This window comes from Humulus lupulus, chromosome X, assembly GCF_963169125.1.
Source record: "Humulus lupulus chromosome X, drHumLupu1.1, whole genome shotgun sequence".
Taxonomy (NCBI): domain Eukaryota; kingdom Viridiplantae; phylum Streptophyta; class Magnoliopsida; order Rosales; family Cannabaceae; genus Humulus; species Humulus lupulus.
Genome location: NC_084802.1, coordinates 129,799,122 through 129,809,590, shown reverse-complemented (window position 1 = coordinate 129,809,590; position 10,469 = coordinate 129,799,122). Strand labels below are relative to the sequence as shown.

General features: G+C 41.4%; 1 non-coding gene across 1 annotated transcript; it reads left to right on the top strand.

Annotated features, from left to right (window-relative positions):
* Nucleotides 1–4,492: 4,492 nt before the first annotated feature.
* Nucleotides 4,493–4,599, top strand: LOC133807779 (small nucleolar RNA R71). Its single transcript, XR_009879673.1, has one exon. It is a non-coding gene; the product is annotated as a small nucleolar RNA R71 (small nucleolar RNA).
* Nucleotides 4,600–10,469: the final 5,870 nt, after the last annotated feature.

Genomic DNA, 10,469 nt, shown 5'->3' with positions numbered 1-10,469 from the left:
CGCCCTGTGCCCAAGTATAGTGTTCGGCAACCTTAGGCCGCTTTTACATGTCCTATGGCATAATACAATCATTGACACAATACAAATATCAGGAGCACTTAGTCCCATCACAAACATATAACCGGGTGCAGTTTTCTTACCTTTCGATTTGCTAGCTTTGATCACTTGGCTCCTTGAGCACAATCCCTCTCGAGCCCTAGCGCTCACCTAAACACAACCATAGGCCAAAGTCATCATCAAACCTCAAGTCCAAAACCTAGCCTCGGGGCTAATCCCGAGCCCCCGGGAAGTCCTAGTTCCACCAAACAAGGTGGTGGAATCAAACCCCAAACCCTTGGTCAAAAACCCTTGCAAACAACCCTAAAATCCCCTTCAGAAGACAGGGTAGCGCTACAACGCTCATGGGAGGGCGCTACAGCGCTACAAAAAGAAGCAAAATCCCTTCAGCATGCATGGCCTAGCGCTACAGCGCCCAAAGGCTAGCGCTGTAGCGCTAGTCACAGATAGGCAAACACCAAATTTCACTTCCTGCGATTTCCTCGAACCAAACTCAACCAAAACTTGTCCAAACCTTTACCAAACTCAAAAACAACCTTATGAACATACTCCACTCATCCCAAGCACCCCAAATACCCAAAATTCAAGCACATGCATTCCTAATCCCAAAATTCACCATAGTTGACCCTATACTCAGAACTCAACATAAACCAGTCAAAACACCAAAGTCTAGAGCTCAGAATTTCATACCTTTTAATGGAATTTTGATTTCAAGATAACCTCTATACCTCCTTAGCTTGCTCTTCCTCAGCCTTTGGCCTGAATGCCCTAAAGTTTCCATCAAACTCAGCTTATGCACCATAGTTCGAAAACCAAAACCAGAAACTGAAGAAACTATAGAACCCTACCTCAAGTGTTAGGGTGTTCCTGCTAAACCTCAGCCAATTCTCCAATCCTAGCTTAGGATTCTTGATGCTTAGCCTAACCCAGCTCTCCTCTGAGCTTTGTTCCAAGAAAACCTCAGAAAAGTGGTGAGAGAACCACAAACCGACCCAAGAGAGTACAACTCTGTTTTCCCTTCCTTTTCTCTTTTCTTTCCTTCTTTTCTCTCTTTCAGACTTCTACACCTTTCTAAAACTCCCACTAAGTATAAAGCCTTAACTTATCTATCTTTGAGATGCCAATTGACCAAAATTCCCTCCCTTTTATTTCTAACCCTTTAGTCCACTTAGGGCCATTTTAGTCATTTTACCCAATTCCCGCTAATTCCTCGAGTGTCTCTATTATTTCCCGCTTAATTCCTGATACCTAACTAATCTCCAATTATATTCCTCAATGTTAAAAATAGACTCCAATATACTCACTAAATTCCCATTTATACCCCTAGGCTCACCCCGAGCCGGGTATAAATCCCCGCCATGACTTTTTCTTTACTTTGCTCACTAGGATCGTCTCGAGTCACAGATCACAGATATATCCACATAATAATGTGGTCTCGACAATTATCACATATATCAAAGCAGTTATGCCCATAATGGCCAAAATTATGATTATGCCCTTCTAACCTAATCAGGGCCTACATGCATACTAATACACATAGTCATGCATCTCAAATATTCAAGTAGTCATATAACATGCTTTAAATCATAATCATGCATCTTACTCATTAAAATCACACATAATTCCCATTATGCCCTCTAGGCACACTAATCAAGGCCCTTAAGCCTTATTAGCAAATTTGGGTCGTTACACTCGTCATCCTCTTGGGGTTGTTTTACAATGTGGAAAATATTTACCTCTAGTGTCATATTTCAAAACGATATCTTCATTAGACCATTCTGGCAATTGATTAAAGCATTTGCAGTAGCAAGGAATGGTCTTCCGAGGATAATACAAATTTTTGACTCTATATTTACCACAAATTGGGTTTCAAGAACAAGGAAATCCACGGGGCAATATAATTTTTTAATTTGAACTAGAACATCCTCAACAATACCCCGAAGATTTTTTATGGAGCAGTCAGCAAGTTGTAGCACAACAGATGTTGGCTTCATTTCTCCAAGACCGAGTTGCGAGTACACAGAATATGGCATGAGATTTACACTCGCGCCAAGGTAAAGTAAAGTTTGGCTGACTTAATGAGTCCCAATTTGGCAGGAAATGGTGGGACAATCGGGATCTTTGTACTTTTGTTGTGTCTTTTGTTCAATCACCACAATCACTTGTTCAATCAAGAAAGCAGTTTTCTTGACATGATGCTTCCTTTTTGTAGTACATAGGTACTTGATGATTTTGGCATAAGCCGACAATTGTTTTATGATGTGAAGCAAAGGAAGATTAATCTTTGTTGATCGCGTTTTTGGCCAACGACGTGTAGACGTCAAAAACGACAAAAACCTTCAAGAGAAATAAACGACACAGACGATTTTGAAAAGAAAGTAAATAACACACGTAATTTTTATAGTGGTTCAACCCCAATATGTTGGTAATAGTCTAATCCACTTAGAGTTGTGATTATAGATCTGCACTCAAGATCAGATGAACCTGAGTCAACTGAGTTTCTTCAGTGCAAATTACAAGAATACAAGAATTCTCTCAAATACAAGTACTCTCTCTCTCTCTAGAAAATTCGGATCAAAAGTTCCCCAAGAACACCAAAAGTCTCAAAAGTCCAAAAAGAAGAATCCTCCTTTCTGATGCCATAAGCCTTGTATTTATAGGCTTAGGATCTTACAGATGATATCCCCCCATAATCGGGATATTTTATTATTCTCATTATATTTAAATTACATTAATATTCAAAATGTAACAATACACTAAATCTGTGGGATAAATTGAGAGATTCCCGTGCATGCCAAGACCGATTCTTGTTGAAGTCGTTTCTGGGAATCTTGACGTAGTCTTCCTCTATCTGGTCGACCCATACCTCATTCAAGCTGGTCGAACACACCTTCACTGGGCAGTCACGCACTTGGCTGGGCAGTCAGGCACTTGACTGGGCAGACATGCACTTGACTGGGCAAACATGCACTTAGCTGGGCAGACATGCACTTGACTGGTCGGACATGGTCATGACCGATCGGCCAAGTTCATGCCTGGTCGGACAAAGTCATGCCTGGGCAGGCAAGGTCATTCCTGGGCAGACAAGGTCATTCCTGGGCAGACAAGGTCATGCCTGGGCAGACAAGGTCATTTCTGGGCAGACAAGGTCATGCTTGGGCAGACAAGGTCATGTCTGGGCAGACAACCATATGACTGGTCGGACAAGGTCATGCCTGGTCGGTCATAACACTTGACTGGGCAGTCAAAATTCTTCATTGGTCCACTGGGCCACTCCTAAGCCAGATCACTTTATCACAACTCTGAGGAGCCAATATATTTATTGACTATTAATGTGTCGTTTACGGACCATGTACTGCCACTTGTCACCTCTATTGCCACGCCATCGATCTCCAATTTTTGGGGATAACAATCTTCACTTGCGTCAAGTGCTCAAGGATTTTAGCTCGGCTATAACGAATTTTCCCAATAGGTTTCAAAGCCTGGGGAAATGGTACTTTTGTAGAAGCATTGGGTGGTGCACGCGCGGGAATAACATTTGGAGTGCTTGAAGTAGTGATTTTTATGGATTGATCTTCCAAAGTTTTACCACTTCTAGTTGTGATGGCATTGACCTCCTTAAGGTTTTGATCGTTGGAATTGGAGGATTGGGCCATATGCTGCCCTTGTGTATCGAAATGAGGCTGAGAAGGAATTTTGCCTTTTTCAGAAATAGCCAAGAATCCAGTCAGTTTTAAAAATTGACATTTCATTTCCTTGATTTCATCCATCATTCGGCGATTTATTTTGGTTTGTTCCTCTATGAATGCATGAAGGGTATTCTCAAGAGAATTCATTTTAGGATGAGCATTGTATTGAGGCGCAGAATACACCTTTGGTGGTTGAGATTGATGCTCGTTTCTCCATTGGAATTCGAACGATTGAGCTTGGTTGGAATCTCTCCAACTGAAATTTGGATGGTTTCTCCAACCACGGTTGTACGTATGGGAGAAAGACTTCTTATACGCCCCTAACGCATTGCGTTGCTCCTCATAAACCCCCCCATTTCATTTAAAGCTAAGCAATCCTTAGCCAAATGCCCTGTCTCTCCACAAATAGAACAAGGTTTTTGTGGTTCTGCTTGAGCAATCACGTGCGATTTTTGGACGCTTTTCTTCATTAAGACCTCAAACAACTTTTTCAAAGCTTTGAGTTGGGCCTTAACACTATCCTCTTCTCAAAGTTGTAGATCCCAGATGACTTATGTTGGTTGGTGCTATCAGTAGCACTTAGACCAGTCTAGGTGTGAAATTTTTTTGTAGTTTCTACGAAATATTCAAGAGCATCGTCTGGCTCTTTCTTTTTGAGGAATTCACATTTGCATAGAATTTCTAAAAATTGTTGTTCATGACTTGTGAGGCCTTCATAGAAGTAACTAACCAAACGATGGTTCTCATATCCATGGTGAGGGCACTCATTTAACAGATATTTGAATCTTTCCCAGACTTGATAGAACATTTCATTGTCTTTTTGGGAAAATGTGGAAATTTGTTGTTTTAGACTATTGGTCTTATGATTAGGGAAATGTTTTAGAAATAAAGATTTGGTCATTTCCTCCCATGTTCCAATAAATCTAAGTCTCAATAGAGCTATATATATGGGCTGGCCCAGCCTAGCACGACTCATATTTTCGTGACTCCGAATATTTCGGGTCATGTCGGGCTGAGCCCGTATTCAAATTAGTGTCGTGCCGACTCGTCCCATATTTGAAGGACTAAGCTCAGCACTACCCATAAGCACGACCCATGTCATGCCGTGTCAGCCCCAAATCGGGCCGACCTACTTTCTTGGTTCTGGCCCAAACTAGGCCCACTTTTAGTCCCATTTTATTATTACTAAAAAATGTGAGGATATGGAATTGAACCCCCCACCTCCTCTTTAACAATCAATGGACTAACCACCAATCTAAATACATTTATTTGTTTAAATTATAGTTTGAGATATTTTAATATATTTTTCAACAATACTTTACGCAAAATTATATTAAAGATAATTATTAGAATTTAAATACCTACTACTAATAAATGCTTAAATTTTTAAGTCACAAATCTTAAAAAAAATTAATATAATTATTTAATTATACAATTATAAACATTGAGAAAAATAATAGACTTTTATTAATATTTGAATTTATATATAATTGAAAAATAAAAATTTATTATCATTATTAATGTCAAAATATCGAGCTTTTTATAGTGTCGTGCTTTACAGCTAGTCTGTTTGTGCTTTTGTGCTGTGCCTTCGAGCTTGTCGTGTTCAGGCGCATGTCGTGTCGTGCCATGTCGTGCCTGGCCCAAGCCCATATTTTTTCGTATTGTGTCGTACTTGTGCCGATTTCATGCCGTGTTAAAAAGCACGACCCGTATTTACAGCTCTAGGTCTCAAATAGTATAACCAGCTTTTTCCTTCAAGGAGAAGGGGAAGAACTTTAATCGCACATAATCAACGTTTTCAGCTCGGTTATAGAATGTGGCTACTACCTCCTCAAACTCTCTAATATGCACGTATGGACTTTCATTTTTCATTCTGTGAAATGTGGGCAAGAGTTGAATCATGCAAGACTTAAAAGTCCAATGCAAGCATATTAGGAGGGAATATAATGCATGAATGTGTGGAAGTGCGAGTAGGATGAGGTATTCATTGAGAGTTCTTGGTTGGATTTCATCATTTTGAGCCATTGTGAACAGATTATCACCAACTAAGATGCGTGGAGAAGAAGGAAAGGTGTAAGGAGTTCGAGAAGGAGTAGTGGATGGATTTGACGGAGTTTCACTAGAAGTTTCATGATGATTCATCCACTCTCAGAAATATAATATTTATTTTTAGTTTTTTTAATGTTAAGCTTGTTCCCAGGTAGATTTGGAGGTTTTGATGTGATTTCCAACGCTTTACTAGAACTCTCCGAGGTTACTGAGTAAGTATGGAGAATAACAATTTAAACATTTTCAACCAAATAACCTTTAAGCAGAGTAAAATGACTTATTTTGACAGAGCAAGCTTGTTTTTCATATTGTAACAAGTTCAAAAATGTTGGGATTTGTACCCTTAAAGCGTATTTATGTATAAATGATTATTGTTATAAAATAAAGTTAATATTTTTCACTCATAATTGTATTTAATTATACATGACATTTATCATGAAGATCCAATATTATTGATGTGGTCTTGAATTAAGTATATGTATAATGATACATATACACGATGATTTAATTCAAGATAATAATATAAAAATTGTCCATAAAAGCGCCAAATAAAGATTATGAGTACGGTCTGTCTTCTATTTAGGATAGAGCAGTTTATCCAGACTGTTAAGTGTAGCGACACAAAGAGATAGAGGTACCGTATACAATATAGATTGTATTGGAATGGGACACATGAAATAAATAACTTTTGATAATCTTCCTTAAAATATAGAAGTTCAACATTCATCAATTGATGGTCGTTTGAGACTTGAGCTCAATCTTTAAGTGAGCAATGAACTCCTATTTGTGCTTTTATGACTTTTGACTTATCGGGTAAGGTTCAATATTCCTACGACCGAATTCCTGATATCTTAGAGTCATAAAACTACAAGTGGCTGGGAACATACTACACAAATATGGAATTTACTCCTTACTTAAATGAAAACAGATTCGTTGTTCCTTTTAGCATTGATTCGGGGCTTGGACATAGAGCTCTCGATTTCTATTAGAGAACATAAATTTCATTCTATTATTAAATTTATAGAATAATTTTCATTAAAGGATCAATGAAACTAATTGATAAAGACATAATTAGAGAGGTTAATGGACATTAAGACCTAGCTTTAATTATGAACAACTAGCGAGGGTCATAACTCATGGAATGACTAAATCAATGGACAACTTTATAGTTATAGCTTATAATAATATAATACTGTAGTTTTGAGAGTTCAACTATGAATTTCTAGTGGAATAATTTATAGTTAATAAATTAATTAATGGAACTAAGAGTTAGTGAAATTAATTAAATTATTGGAGCTTAGAACTACAGGTCCAGTACTAGCTCGATAACACAGATGTAGGATTTTGGTATTAAATTGAAATAATTAAAAATAATAAAGTACTATTTTTAACCTCACAAATAAATATTATTTGTGAAATGATATTTAATGAAAAATAAAATTATATTGATAATTATGTGAAATTAATTTTTATTGAAAATTAATTTAATCATATTTAATTTTGTGGTATAATTGTGTTATCCAAAAAAAAAAGCATGGATGACATGGAAAATATTTAGTACACGTGGCTAACACCTGGCAGAATTCGTGCTCGACTATCGACCAGGAAGACATCTAGTGTCACAACATTCAAATCTCTTCATACGACCAGCCTGGTCGTATGCATGCTATACGCGGAAAAGATCCTATGCAGTTATGATAGTATCCGAAATTATCTCCCATGATTTCCTGAGTATCCGATTATTTAGGAAATAATATCTGTAACAAATTAATGTAAATCCTCCTTGAGCCTATAAATAGAGAAGGATGGCTCAAGGGAAGGGGATCTTCTTCTTCCTTTTTGCTTTCTGATCACTAGAGATTAGAGTTATCTTATTTGATATATTGTATTGTTCTTCAGAGGTTGGTGAAACTCATTGAACCCTAGTTCTTTGATCACCCATTTGAATCCTATATTAATAACAATTCAAGTGGACGTAGGTTATTACCAGATTCTGGGGCCGAACCACTATAAACTCTTGTGTTCTTTATTATTTCATCATCACATTCTTTCCAACGTGTTTGTCCACATCAAGCAAATTTGACTCCGTGTCAGTTGGCCAAAATCAGGGTCAACATTCTGGTGCTTTCATTGAGAGCTTGATACATTATCGTTAAAAGATCAATGGCAAAAACTACCAAGAAAACTGGACAGGCGGCCGGCGCTGCACCATCTAACCCGCCTCCTCCTCCTCCAAACGTGGCAAAGGATGAGCCACATTTGGAATTTGATGAGGAAGAAATGGACTCTGAAACGCTGAGTAATACCCTAGGGGTATTGCAGGAGGAACTGACCAATTTGAGGGCCGGCCAGGAAAGTGCTGCCGAAATCATGGCGCGGCAGCAACAAGAAATTGAACGGCAGTGCCTGGAGCTGAGTGAAAGACAGGCGGAGATAGACCGTCGCCAGAGGGAGGCCATGGAAACCCTCGAGGCAGCCCTACAACTAGCTAGGAATCAGGCAGCACCTGCCTCGCAGCCTGATCAACTTGCGAATGGGCCACCCCACAGGGGTCCTAATCCTAGCCCGCCTATCCAACCCTCGAGCCCAAAAAGGCCCGAACATCCACCGGCACCTCAGGACGATGTCCCGCAGATGGACCCTGAGGAACAACCTCTATCCCAAGATGGTTGCGGCAATCCATCGCAGCAGAGGCAGAATAGGGCCGGGCAGCCGCCTCGCAGTCCTAGACGCCACAGGGGCGACGAGCCAAACCCTCCGAGCAGAGGACAGCGTCCACCTGGTAACAGGAGGAACTCAGAGTTAGGCTCTGCGGTCCGAGGTCCCCCCACGGCATGATAATGCACGGGGACCTACCGAACAACGTAGGCTACCCTCTAACGCTCAAGAGGTTCCAGCCCGGGAAGGCAACAGAGGGAACAGTCGATCCCACCATAGCCAATCGAGATTCAGAGATGGCCATGGTTATAACGAGGCTGACTCAGGTAGAGGAAATGCCGGTTGGAGGAATGAAGAAAGAGGTGGAGGCAAAAGCCAACCACCTAAGGATGACCAACCTGACAGACGGGACGCTGGGGGGCAGCCCAGACAAAATAACATCTTCAACCGGCTCGGAGCTAGCAAACAGCGGAGGAGAGACGAGGATTTGAGAGATGTACTCAACGATCGTCGCGAGCGGCACGACGAGTACGTCCCCCCAGCACCAAAGGCCACGACGATTCCTGGCGCCGTGCAAGCCCAGATAGATGCCCTCAAACAAGCAGTGTAGCAGCTGGTCGGGGGAAGAACATCTTATATCGACCACGATAGGAGAAAATGCACTCCTTTCGTCCAGAGGATAGCTATGGCAGAAACTCCTAGAAAGTTTAAGATGCCTACACTTCCAAACTTTGACGGGTATGGTGACCCAGTATCTCACGTCAACAAGTTTGAGATACAAATGGACATTCAGAAAGTGTCTGAAGACGCTCGGTGCAGGATCTTCCCTGCAACACTTTCTGATGCCGCACAGGAGTGGTTTTTCAAATTCCCTCCTGTAAGTATAGTTTCCAGGGAAATGTTCGTGAAGGAGTTTTACGAACAATTCTACGCGGGTCGTGTGCACCCGACTGAGGCAAACCAGCTGGTCGAAATACGCCAGCAAGACGGAGAACCACTGAAGGACTACGTTCATCGCTTTATGCGAGCAGCTGCTGGAGAAAAAATAGTGGGAGACGAAGGTAAGATGATGGCCATAACCGCAGGGGATAAACGCCGCACGCCTCTCTGGGACAGCCTCAGAAAACATGGGGTTAGAACTACCCAGGAATTCTTGGATCGAGCTGATTGATACATCAAGCTCGAAGATGCTATTGCCAATGAAGGGGAGCCCCCAGGCAAGGATAAGGGGACTGCCGAGCCTGCCAAAGCCACCAATAGGTCCAAGCCCAACGGCAAAGGCAACGGGAATGGCAATGGCAAGAATGGGGGGAAACGGCCACACAATGAGCCTTCCGCCTCTGACAATAAACGATCCAAGGGTAACCATTATGAACCTCGGTTCACTAAATATACTACCCTTATTGAGTCTCGGGGAGAGGTTTATCAGGCCACGAGTTCTAGTGTGCCTTATAAGAAACCTGCTCCCATTCGAAAAGATATTTCGAGAAGAGACACTACCAAGTTCTGTCGTTATCATAACGACTACGGACATGATACCAATGAATGCAACCAGTTGAAGGATGAGATCGAGTTCCTTATTAGACAAGGACACTTGAGAAGATATATACGGGCCTCAGGAAATTCCCAACGAGAAGCTCCAGGTGGCAACGAGCAAGCGCCCACACGCCAACGCTCGCCACCTTTGCAGCCTGACCCCGTAACTGGCACATTGTTAACCATCTGTGGAGGCCCGCACCTCGTGGGAAACAGCGGAAAGGCCAGAGAACGGTATGCTCGGATTTTGCACCACGACCAGGACATCGAGATGATGATTGTGGATGACCGCGCGCCGAAAAAGGCTCGATCAGAAGAGGGCGAAATAACCTTCTCTGATAGCGACGCCCAACATGTCCGGTTTCCACATTCCGATCCGCTGGTCGTGGATATCCAAATGGCCAACATGATGGTGAAGAGAGTGCTAGTTGATACAGGAAGTTCGGTGAACATCTTGTATAAGTCTTCACTGGAACG